We start from the raw sequence: 12517 nt of genomic DNA, 5'->3' as shown, positions 1-12517 counted from the left end.
CTCTTCCCTCTAGAGGGTGCTGTGACCCCATTTTGAAGCGCAGCCAGTCATTGTAATAGGTGCTTATTTGACCAGCCGGTATGGGACCTTGATTGTCAGTTCTCCACAGACCAAAATACACAACATAAAACTAGACTTAAAAAATGTATACCAGATCCAGTGATGGCAGAAAGCCTAAAAGTCAATTGCCAAGGTTACTAATCACAAATGGGCAAGGCTACAATTTAGACCATTGTTCCCACAGTGGGTGTCTTGTCCAGAGGTGTTATTTTGACATGGAGACTTATTTGACTCACAGACATTACAAAGGCCAACAAAAACAAACCCACACTTTATTTCAAGGGTACCTACATAAGGAGGACTTCAAAACCCATTAGTAAACCATATACTTCATTCCAAAGCAGTACATAAACATTTAATTAATCCTAGTACTTTGGCATTACTGTCAGTACTGCGGATATTAGCATACAAGCACAAGAAAAATTCCCTTTTAAAGAGTTTAAGTATTCTATTCCATTCTGTACTTGTATTGTAGGCTATAGTGGCGAGGATGACAGCTGATTATTTTACAGAGGGTCTGGTTGGAGCTTTCATTTCACTTCCACTAGTGTGAAGATCAATGGCAAGATTTGTTATATGAGATTATGGGAATAGAAAGGATAATCAGAGAAGCACTTAAGGATTTAGTATAATGCCTTTGACTTAGACATAGACATGAAACATATGGGAGATCTAATGAGCTGAAATCATCTGAGAAAATGGTTAACACATAAATGCTTACTAGTGGAATACAGGTAACTGCCAAAATAAAGGAAACTCCAACATAGAGTGTCTTAATAGGGCGTTTGGCCACCACGAGCTGCCAGAACAGCTTCAATGCGCTTTGGCATACTGTAGATTCTATAAGTGTCTGGAACTCTCTTGGAGGGATGCGATGCGACACCACCATTCTTCCACGAGGAATTCCATAATTTATTGTTTTGTTGATGGTGGTAAAAAATGCTGTCTGAGACGCAGCTCCAGAATCTCCCATAAGTTTCATTTAGGTTGAGATCTGGTGACTGACACACACACTTTAAACCCCCTATGCTCCTTTGAGACCCCTCTTTCAAATTCACTGAGATCTCTTCTAGCCATGGTAAGCAAAATAATGGGCAACTGGACATTTTTACCCATGACCCTAATTGCTTAATTAACTCACCTGCTTTCAATATACTTTATCCCTCATTTACTTGTTTCCTTTGGCAGTTACCTGATGCCATAGGTAATTACTTTATTGACTCACCACATACAGTGCAATCAGAAGGTATTCAGACCTCTGGACTTTCCACATTTATTTTAGGTTACAGCCTTCTTCATAAATCGTTTTTACCCCTCATCAATCTACAGACAGTGCGCCATAATGACAAAGCAAAAACAGTTATTTTTTCGTTTTTTTTTTTTTTTTTTTTTACGTTAAAAAAACTGAGATCGCATTTACATAAATATTCAGACCCTTTACTCAGTACTTTGTTGAAACACCTTTGGCAGCGATTACAGCCTTGCGTCTTCTTGGGTATGACGCTACAAGCTTGGCACACCTGTATTTGTGGTGTTTCTCCCGTTCTTCTCTGCAGATCCTCTCAATCTCTTATCAGGTTGGATGGGCAACGTCGCTGCACAGCTATTTTCAGGTCTCTCCGGAGATGATAGATCGGGTTCAAGTTTGGGCTCTGGCTGGGCCACTCAAGGACATTCAGAGACTTGTCCCAAAGCCACTCCTGCGTTGTCTTGGCTGTGTGCTTAGGGTCGTTGTCCTGTTGGAAGGTGAACCTTCACCCAGTCTGAGGTCCTGAGCGCTCTGGAGCAGGTTTTCATTAAGGATCTCTCTTTGCACTTTGCTCCGTTCATCCTTCCCTCGATCCTGACGAGTCTCCCAGTCCTTGCTGCTGAAAAACATCCCCACAGCATGATGCTGCCACCACCATTCTTCACCATAGGGATGGTTCTAGGTTTCCTCCAGATGTGATGTTTGACATTCAGGCTAAATAATTCATTATTGGTTTCATCAGACCAGAGAATCTTGTTTCTCATGCTCTGAGAGTCCATTAGATGCCTTTTTGGCAAACTCCAAGCGGGCTGTCATGCCTTTTACTGAGGCGTGGCTTCCATCTGGCAGCTCTACCATAAAGGCCTGATTGGTGGAGTGCTGCAGCGATGGTTGTCCTTCTGGAAGGTTCCCCCATCTCCACAGAGGAACTCTGGAGCTCTGTCAGAATGACCATCGGGTTCTTGGTCACCTCCCTGACCAAGGCCCTTCGCCCCAAATTGCTCAGTTTGGCTGGGTGGCCAGCTCTATGAAGAGTCTTGGTGGTTCCAAACTTCTTCCATTTAAGAATGATGGAGGCCACTTTTCTTGGGTACCGTTTCCCAGAGCTGTGAATCGATACAATCTTAGCATTCCACGGACAATTCCTTCCACCTCATGGCTTGGTTTTTGCTCTGACAACTGTGGGACCTTATATAGACAGGTGTGTGCCTTTCCAAATCATGTCCAATCAATTGAATTTACTGCAGGTGGACTCCATGTAGAAACATCTCAAGGATGATCAATGGAAACAGGATGCACCTGAGCTCAATTTCTAGTCTCATAGCAAAGGGTCTGAATTCTTATGTAAATAAGGTGTTTTATTTGTTTTTGTTTTTATACATTTGCAAATAATTCTAAAAACCTGTTTTCACTATGTCATTTATGGGGTATTGTGGGTAGATTGATGATGGGGGAATTGTATCAATTTTAGAATAAGGCTGTAACAATGTGGGAAAAAGTTAAGGGGTCTGAATACTTTCCAAATGCCCTGTACATGTGTGCATACAGAGCTCCTAGCCTACTAGTGTGCATACAGAGCTCCAAGACCACGATTCCTCAAAGGAAGTAAATGACTGACACACATCCCCAGAGATAGGTCTATACATTTCTTTATTTTTGTATTGATCCACACAGTTTTCAATTCGTCAGTCTACTAAATAACAGACTGATTAACAGTTTCCATTTAATCTTTCATGCCAACTGGCAGCACAATGGGCAGACAGGTGACAATGGAAATATACTGCATCCTATAGGTAGAGGCAGGTGTATGGCTCTGGGTAGAGGGTGCTAAGCCAAAAGAGGAGAAGTGTGGGGGAAAATACCTAACATCTGCAGAGCAATTACATCTTAATGGGGACCATCGGGATTAGAGCTCACCATTTAGGTTTATTAGAATAATTACTAGACTGCAACACTAGTTCACTGTGGGTAATACCAGAACTGTGATAGCTCAGTTGGTTTCAGCATGGGGCTGGCAACACCAGGGAAGTGTTCAGTAATGTAATTGTATGGATGATTTGTGCTCTGACTTGATTAAAGCTGGATATAATTATACTGCTTATTATGTTGTGGCATGAATGTTATTTTATGGAACTGTACATTGTTGTTGAACTGCTAATGGAATACCTGCATTGGTATTGTATGCTATGTATAAAATTGCAAATCAGTAGGGATAAAATGTTTACTTGATTAAAAATATATATATTTAAATGTAATTACTGAACAGAATTTAGGTTATACACTACTTATAGAAAATCATGCATGCCATGCATTTTCCTGAATTATAGAATATCTTAGATGTTTCCCCACTGCACATTATGGTGGGTTTAAAAAAAAAAAAAAAAAAAAATGTATGCTTCCTTCACAAAGCAGCATGGATGTCATGTCATAGTTCTGCCATTTCCTTAAGTCTAGGGCAGTGGGATGTTGCATCTATTTTGGTCTCCCTTTTCAACCCTCCGTATCAGCTGGCTCAGAGGGAGGCAGCGAAGGCAGTCTGTCACCTCAGGGAGAAGCAGAGAGCTAGTTACAGTAGGGTAGCTAACCCACAGAGAAGCTCAAGCCACAGGTACAGTTGAAGTCGGAAGTTTACACACACTTAGGTTGGAGTCATTAAAACTCGTCTTTCAACCACTCTAAAAATGTCTTGTTAACAAATTATAGTTTTGGCAAGTCGGTTAGGACATCTACTTTGTGCATGACACAAGTAATATTTCCAACAATTGTTTACAGACAGATTATTTCACTTATAATTCACTATCACAATTCCAGTGGGTCAGATGTTTACATACACTAAATTGACTGTGCCTTTTAAACAGCTTGGGAAATTCCAGAAAATTATGTCATGGCTTTAGAAGCTTCTGATAGGCTAATTGACATCATTTGAGTCAATTGGAGGTGTACCTGTGGATGTATTTCAAGGCCTACCTTCAAACTCAGTGCCTCTTTGCTTGACATGGGAAAATCAAAAGAAATCAGCCAAGACCAAAAAAATAATTGTAGACCTTCACAAGTCTGGTTTATCCTTGGGAGCAATTTCCAAATTCCTGAAGGTACCACGTTCATCTGTACAAACAATAGTATGCAAGTATAAACACCATGGGACCACGCAGCCGTCATACCGGTCAGGAAGGAGACGCGTTCTGTCTCCTAGAGATGAACGTACTGCGAAAAGTGCAAATCAATCCCAGAACAACAGCAAAGGACCTTGTGAAGATGCTGTAGGAAACAGGTACAAAAGTACCTATAGCCACAGTAAAACGAGTCTTATATCGACATCATCTGAAAGGCTGCTCAGCAAGGAAGAAGCCACTGCTCCAAAACCACCATAAAAAAAAAGCCAGACTACGGTTTACAACTGCACATGGGGACAAAGATCGTACTTTTTGGAGAAATGTCCTCTGGTCTGATGAAACAAAAATAGAACTGTTTGGTCATAATGACCATTGTTATGTTTGGAGGAAAAAGAGGGAGGCTTGCAAGCCAAAGAACACCATCCCAACCGTGAAGCACGGGGATGGCATCATCATGTTGTGGGGGTGCTTTGCTGCAGGAGGTACTGTTGCGCTTCACAAAATAGATGGCATCATAAGGATGGAAAATGATGTGGCTGTGTTGAAGCAACATCTCAAGACATCAGTCAGGAAGTTAAAGCTTGGTCTCAAATGTGTCTTCCAAATGGACAATGACCCCAAGCATACTTCCAAAGTTGTGGCAAAATGGCTTAAGGACAACAAAATCAAGGTATTGGAGTGGCCATCACAAAGCCCTGACCTCAATCCTATAGAACATTTGTGGGCATAACTGAAAAGCGTGTGCGAGCAAGGAGTCCTACAAACCTGACTCAGTTACAAAAAATAAAATAAATAAAAGCTTAAGCAAGTCATTCTCACTTCTATTATTCTGACATTTCACTTTCTTAAAATAAAATGGTGATCCCAACTGACCTAAGACAGGGAATTTTTACTAGGATTAAATGTCAGGAATTGTGAACAACTGAGTTTAAATGTTTTTGGTGTAGGTGTATTTAAACGTCCGACTTCAACTGTACATGCTAATGAAGCAAACTGAATCAATAGCACACCCCTCTCTTACCTACTCCCTCTATTACCACAGCAATCATGACTCATCTTTGTACTGCGAACATACCGGTCAAATCTCCCCAGAGATATAGTTAGAGGAGGATGTCAGAGAAAGTAGAAAATAACGAGAAATTGAATGGAAGAGAGCAAGATGGGAAGGGGTGAAAGGAATAGCCAGGGAGAGGAGTAAAAAACCTGTTTGAGCAGATGTCAGAGAGAAGCTAAGAGAGAGTGAGGCTATGCAAGAGGGAGGGGAGGAGTAAAAGCCCTACTGTAGGATTTTATTCACCCATTCAGAGCGCAGAGGTAAGGCTGCTCACAGGTGATGTGCAAGAGTAGAGTGAAGAGGGGGGAGGATCAGTAGAGCGAGGGGGATAACTGAACCGCTGCCACTTCTCAACAAAGGAGCTCACACTAGTGAAGAGCCTCTCTCAGCCTCATCTCAGTTCGTCTCCCCAGATTCGCCCGCCTGGTCCAGTGTCATACAGGGCTTTCGAGATGCTTCGTTAGAACAGTGGGAGGCAGGAGGAGTGCGAATGTGGGGATGAAATGCGCAGTAATCAAAGAGAGAGGGAGATAAAAGGATATTGTTTCCATGAAGGGCAGATTGGAAGGGACACAGAGGTTTGAGCGGGCACTCCGAGGCTGTGTGTGTGTGTGCGTTAGATTGTGTGTGCGTGTAAGTGTCAGCTTGGCTGCATGCCCCATCTGTGAGCTAATCTGGAATATGGATTTTGAAATGAGGAGCAGCACTTTAAGGTAAGAATCGAGACACCTCAAACTATAGCTGTCACTGAGAATATGCTCTATTATTAAGGAATTGTATTTTTTTCCAGGGGGGAGAATTCTTGGCAACTGCACTTGTTTCAAATCTGTAACTGACATTTCTAACATAGGGAAGATTTCACTGGCATGACCCTTCAAAGTCTGTCTTCTCTTGCGCATACTGTATAGGCAGTAGTAGAGAATAGTAGATTTCATCATTCTCTTGTTCGAAAACCTCCCTGAAAAGGCGTAGTCTTATTCTGTTGTGGATGTGGTATGTGGATGAGCGATATAGGGGAGAGAGGAAACTGGTTGAATTGAAATTAGTCGATGAGGTGGAGGCTGTGTGAGATTATCAGTGGGTGAGGAGTGTGGATGAGGTTGACCGAGCGGATAGCTCTGTGGATGAGGTGAGTTTTGTGGTAGTGTATGTGTGTGTATGTATATGCGCGTGTGATAGTGGGGGATACAATTGAAAATTAAATGAATGGATAAAGTGTGCATAAGGTTGACGACATGACAGGTCTGTGGATGAGATGAACTGGATGGGATTAAATGGAACTGGGATGACTTATGTAGATGTGTACTGCATTGTTGAGAAACATGATGAAACACGTCATGGATGAGAACTGCGGAAGAGGTGAACTGAATGGATGAGACTTATAGATCAGGGACTTGTCGTTTATCTATTGAGCTGTACTGACAAGGTGAGCTGAGGGTATGTATTTCTTCCAAGTGGATGAGCGCACTTTTGTAAGCTTGTGGATAAGGTAAGATATCGTGGACGTAGCCCTGCGGATTAGTGCTCGCGAAACCAATAACTTTATACACATCTCCCCTGACCTTCAACACGAGGAGTCCATCTGAATTATAAATGCACTATGCTACTGAATAGGTCTCCAGCCTGGACCTGCTGTCTGTCTATTCTGTCTGTCTGCTGGAGCTGCTAATGGAGGGGGAGAGGAGCCCAGTTTCCAGTAAAGAGGCAGTGCCCGCGCAGGGATGTGAAAGTGTATGTGAGGCGTTACCACAGCAACCTGTCGGGTGTGTTTGTTCCCCTGAGACGGAGAGGAGCAGAGAGGAGCAAAGAACTATCTCTTGTGAGGGGGGATGGGGGCTCCATATTGTTCTCTCATTGTTTTCATGCTCCTCTCTTTGCAGCCATTTATTCAAGAGATGCAGCTCGCAAAGGATTTATTTTGAGAAAGGTCTACAGCCACATCAGAGAAAGGATATGAGCTGTATTCAAGGGAGTGGCAGATCGATGAGAATAATAACTGTCAACACACTTAAGCATTTCCCTCTCTCGTACAGTGAATATGGATGGCATGCTACGTGGCACAGTTCTCTGGAGTAGTTGTGCCACTCATCTTCCTCTGCGGCAAGCTGGGGTGTTTGGTTGTTATTGGCGACTCGGTTTGTAGTTCTGACAGGGAGACTAGGCTTCTCTGTAGTGTCTTTAGTCTGGGATAATTAGAATTGCAGATGTAGTCTTCCGTAGGCGTTCTTTTCAACAAACTCAAGGTTCTCCTGTCTGCGGTAAATAGTTTGACTCAGAAACACTTTTGTGCAGATGATTTACAAGAGCAAGGCCATACTCGTACGCACGAAGGGCTTATTTTGTCTCTCACCGGCAGGTACGCTACCCATAGTGCCACTGACATCAGTTGGACTGCCATGAAACCTGAATTGGTACAGAATACCCACCCCCAAAACACACACACAACTGAATATGGAAGATACTTTCCAGTGAGCTAAATCTTCTGCCATGAGCGGACCAGAGCAGTCCGCTCACAGACTAAGATTTCTTATTTCAAGTTTATATTTTCTCCCCAATTTTCGATCTTGTCTCATCGCTGCAACTCTCCAATGGCCTCGGGAGAGGCGAAGGTGGAGTCATGCGTCCTCCGAAACATGAGCCGCCTAACCACTTCCTCCTTAACACCCGCCAGCTTAACCCGGAAGCCAGCCACACCAATGTGTCGGAGGAAACACCGTTCAACTGGCTACCGGGGTCAGCCTGCAGGCACCCGGCCCGCCACAAGAGCCCAGTAAAGCCGGCCAAACCCTTCCCTAACCCGGACGACTCGCCGGGCCATTTGTACGCTGTCCTATGGGACTCCCTGCCAACAACCGTTTGTGGCACAGCCCGGGAATAAACCCGGGTCTGTAGTAATGCCTTTAGCACTGCGATGCAGTGCCTTAGACTGCTGCGCCACTCGGGAGGCCCACTCTTATTTCATTTTTAATAACCCATCTAGGATGGTGTTGCTGTAACCCCACTGCTAGATGTTCCCTATGCTCAATATGTTAATATTTCCCACCACGTGGATCATTCGTCAGGGACTTGGCAGATTGTGTTTGCATTTGTTTGTATTAAAAGTCAGATGTACCAACACGTGTGTTCCAGTGGAGGCTCCTCAGAGGACCATCCTCAGTGAATTTCATGAAAAATGTAAATGGTGAAACATTAAAAAAGTTATTATTTTTAGATAAAACTATACTTAATATAATCACGTCACCAAAATAATTGATTAAAACACACTGTTTTGCAATGAAGGTCTACAGTAGCCTCAACAGCACTCTGTAGGGTAGCACCATGGTGTAGCCGGAAGACCGCTAGCTTCCATCTTCTTCTGGGTACATTGACTTCAATACAAAACCTAGAAAGCTTATCGTTCTCACCCCCTTCCATAGACTTACACAGTAATTAAGACAACTTCCAGAGGACATCCTCCAACCTATCAGAGCTCTTGCAGCATGAACTGACATGTTGTGTCCACCCAGTCAAAGGATCAGAGAATTAATCTCGTACTGAAAGCATGAGCTACAGCTAACTAGCACTGCAGTGTATAAAATGTGGTGAGTAGTTGACTCAAAGAGCAAGAAAGACAGTAAGTCTTGAATAAATTAATTTCTTCCAAAATGAAGAAGCAAGAGAGGAATAGAGAGTCGCACTTCCATAAAACTTCAAATTATTAGAATAGTACACAACACAAAACAAAACTTCTAGGTTAAGGGTCAGTGGCTCAAGCTCGTGAACAGGAATGACAGAAGGGGGAGTCAGATCGCTCTGAACGCCAGGTACTTTAATTTTGGTTTTCTATTTTCATTTGTTGCGCTACAAGTACTGCCTGTTAATATTAAGGAGGCAGCTACAGTAGCTGGATGATATTAACATCTTCAGTTTTTATTTAATTACATTTATTTTATTTAATCTGGGTGCTTACATAACCTACTAACACCCTGGAACTACCTGTAGCTCCCGTCTCCTCAGTCTGAGAACACTGAGAGAAAGGTATGTGTCGCAGATTACTCCTGTGTAGAAGTCCATAACATTAAATAAATAAAGCATCCTAAGGTTAATGCTATAGGTATTGTTATAAGGGTGTGAGACTATTGAAACATGTAACTTTCAGCATGTCTTTATGTGATGCAGATGGTTAGCTGAGCTGTGACGTATACTAGCGTTACATTATGGGAGATGTAGTTTTAGCTCTCTAAGGTCTGAATGGGGTAATGTGATTTCACGTTGTAGCTTGTTTGTATTAATGTTTTTGTACATGAGTTGTTCTATTTTAATACTGTCAACACTGAAATCACCTAGCAATGTATTGGAGATGTGAGACAGGATATGTGTTTTACTTTTCTTCATGCTCCTCTTTAGAATAACTTGTCATTGTTATGGTATAAGAGCTCATGAAGTGACATACAGTGTGCCTTGAGAAAGTATTCATACCCCTTGACTTTACAAAGTGGGATTAAAATGTATTTATGTGTACATTTCTGTCAACAATGTACACAAAATACTTTAATCTCAAAGTGGAAGAAAAATTCTAACATTTGTATAAATAAAAAATATTTAAAAAAAAAATATATATATATGAATATATATATACAGATAGACAGATTATTTCACTTATAATTCACTGATATTCCAGAAAATGGTGTCATGGCTTTAGAAGCTTCTGATAGGCTAATTGACATCATTTGAGACAATTGGAGGAGTACCTGTGGATGTATTTCAAGGACTACCTTCAAACCCAGTGCCTCTTTGCTTGACATCATGGGAAAATCAAAAGAAATTAGCCAAAACCTCAGAAAAATAATTGTAGACCTCCACAAGTCTGGTTCATCCTTGGGAGCAATTTCCAAATGCCTGAAGGTACCACGTTCATCTGTACAAACAATAGTATGCAATATAAACACCATGGGACCACGCAGCCATCATACCGGTCAGGAAGGAGACGCGTTCTGTCTCCTAGAGATGAACGTACTTTGGTGCCAAAAGTGCAAATCAATCCCAGAACAACAGCAAAGGACCTTGTGAAGATGCTGGAGGAAACGGGTAAATAAAAAGCCAGACTAAGGTTTGCAACTGCACATAGGGACAAAGATCATACTTTTTGGAGAAATGCTCCCAAAAAAAAAATTCCTCTGGTCTGATGAAACAAAAATAGAACTGTTTGGCCATAATGACCATCGCTATGTTTTGAGGAAAAAGGGGGATGCTTGCAAGCCGAAGAACACCATCCCAACCGTGAAGCACGGGGGCGGGGCAGCATCATGTTGTGGGGGTGCTTTGCTGCAGGAGGGACTGATGCACTTCACAAAATAGATGGCATCATGAGGAAGGACAATTATGTGGATATATTGAAGCAACATCTCAAGACATCAGTCAGGAAGTTGAAGCTTGGTCGCAAAAGGGTCTTCCAAATGGACAATGACCCCAAGCATACTTCCAAAGTTGTGGCAAAATGGCTTAAGGACAACAAAGTCAAGGTATTGGAGAGGCCATCACAAAGCCCTGACCTCAATCCTATGGAAACTTTGTGGGCAGAACTGAAAAAGTGTGTGCGAGCAAGGAGGCCTACAAACCTGACTCGGTTAAACCAGCTCTGTCAGGAGGAATGGGCCAAAATTCACCCAACTTATTGTGGGAAGCTTGTGGAAGGCTACCCGAAACATTTGACCCAAGTTAAACAATTTAAAGGCACTGATACCAAATACTAATTGAGTGTATGTAAACTTCTGACCCACTGGGAATGTGATGAAAGAAATAAAAGCTGAAATAAAATCATTCTCTCAACTATTATTTTGACATTTCACATTATTAAAATAAAGTGGTGATCCTAACTGACCTAAGACAGGGATTTTTTACTAGGATTAAATGTCAGGAATTGTGAAAAACTGAGTTTAAATGTATTTGGCTAAGGTGTATGTAAACTTCCGACTTCAACTGTATTATTATATATATATATATATATATATATATATATATATATATATATATATATACACACACAGTACCAGTCAAAAGTTACATATTCAAGGGTTTTTCTTTTCTTTTTACTATGTTCTACATTGTAGAATAATAGTGAAGACATCAAGATGGCGCTGACAGAGATGGTCGCCTCGCTTCGTCCTTAAGAAACTATGCAGTATCCTTTGTTTTTTTCTGTATTATTTCTTACATTTGTAGCTCAGAAAATATACGTGTTATTACATACAGCCGGGAAGAACTATTGGATATAAGAGCGACGTCAACTTACCAAACTTACGATGAGGAATACGACTTTCCCGAAGCGGATCCTTTGTTCGGACCACCACCAAGGACATTGGATCTAATCCCAGAAGCCGACCCAAAACGACGTCGCCGCAGAAGAGGTAGACGGAGCGGCCTCCTGGTCGGACTTCGAAGGCATACACACCACTCACCGCTTCTGAGTATGTGAGGACCGCCACAGGAAAGGAAGACCCAGAGCTACCTCTGCTGCAGAGGATAAGTTCATTAGAGTTACCAGCCTCAGAAATTGCAGCCTAAATAAATGCTTCACAGAGTTCAAGTAACACACATCTCAACATAAGCTGTTCAGAGGAGACTGAGTGAAACAGGACTTCATTGTTGAATTGCTGCAAAGAAACCACTACTGAAGGAAAAGCATTCCAGGTAAGGCTGTTTGAGAGAATGCCAAGAGTGTGCAAAGCTGTTATCAAGGCAAAGGGTGGCTACTTCAAAGAACCTAAAATATATTTTGATTTGTTCAACACTTTTTTGGTTACTACATGATTCCATAGGTGTAATTGTTTTTGTTTTGATGTCTTCACTATTATTTTGCAATGTAGAAAATAGTAAAAATGTATAAAAACCCCTGAATGAGTAGGTGTTCAAACTTTTGGCTGGTACTGTATCTTTATTAGATAATTATTCAACCCTAAGTCAATACATGTTAGAATCACCGTTGGCAGTGATTACAGCCGTGAGTCTTTCTGGGTAAGTCTGTAAGAGCTTTCCACACCTGGATTGTGAAACATTTGCCCA

General features: G+C 41.9%; 1 protein-coding gene across 1 annotated transcript in view; it reads left to right on the top strand.

Moving 5' to 3' along the window:
- Window positions 1–5346: 5346 nt before the first annotated feature.
- The window catches only part of LOC111963375 (leucine-rich repeat and immunoglobulin-like domain-containing nogo receptor-interacting protein 2), a 32282-nt gene continuing 25111 nt past the window's right edge, over window positions 5347–12517 (top strand). The window contains exon 1 of the mRNA XM_023986772.2: window positions 5347–6189. The gene's annotated coding sequence lies outside the window, so the exon portion shown is untranslated. The remainder of the gene's footprint in view (window positions 6190–12517) is intronic.

Source organism: Salvelinus sp. IW2-2015, linkage group LG4q.2, assembly GCF_002910315.2.
Source record: "Salvelinus sp. IW2-2015 linkage group LG4q.2, ASM291031v2, whole genome shotgun sequence".
NCBI lineage: Eukaryota > Metazoa > Chordata > Actinopteri > Salmoniformes > Salmonidae > Salvelinus > Salvelinus sp. IW2-2015.
Note: the sequence above shows the minus strand (reverse complement) of the source record. Positions and strands in the feature narration are given on the sequence as shown.